Source organism: Meleagris gallopavo, chromosome 2 (genome assembly GCF_000146605.3).
Source record: "Meleagris gallopavo isolate NT-WF06-2002-E0010 breed Aviagen turkey brand Nicholas breeding stock chromosome 2, Turkey_5.1, whole genome shotgun sequence".
Classification (NCBI taxonomy): domain Eukaryota; kingdom Metazoa; phylum Chordata; class Aves; order Galliformes; family Phasianidae; genus Meleagris; species Meleagris gallopavo.
Window position 1 is genome coordinate 30365148 of NC_015012.2, and position 626 is coordinate 30365773.

Here is a 626-nt window from a genome sequence, read left to right on the forward strand (position 1 = left end):
TTGCCAGCTGAAGTGTTGTGGGTTGTTCTTTTTCAGTTGGTTGGTTTTTGTTTTGTTTTGATTTTACTTTATATGCCTTTACCAAAACACCTGATAGACTTTTAAGTGGTAAATCTGACTAGCACTGAGCAGGCTGACATCTCTCCATAGTCAAAACCTTCCCAATTGTTCGATTCTTCATTGTTTTGGCAGGTCACATTAACTTGTTTGTCTGCGTGGAGCCATTTGTTCCAACAAAATTAAACAACAAAACCAAACCTCTTTTCCGCAGAGTTCAATACAAAAGAGAGAGCCTGTAGGATCTTGCAAGGATGCAGTTGGGTTGACCTTTTCTGAAAAATGCTCTGCTTTTGTTTTTTTCCTAACATGCCCCAAGAAGAAATGCTCACATCAGTGTGAAAGTCTGAAATGAAAGAACTTCACATCTGACAGCTGAAAGCAGTGAGTGTTGGGAAGTGCAGGTGAGAGGGACAAGACATGACTTCTAATAGTATTGCAGTGAAGTACACCTGTAAGTGTACTGTGTAAGTGTAAATAAATACTCCGGCCTACAATTTGATGTTGGATTGATCCAAGAAGACTTAATATCTAGATCATTAAAGTCATTGATTGTTTACTTTTTTTTT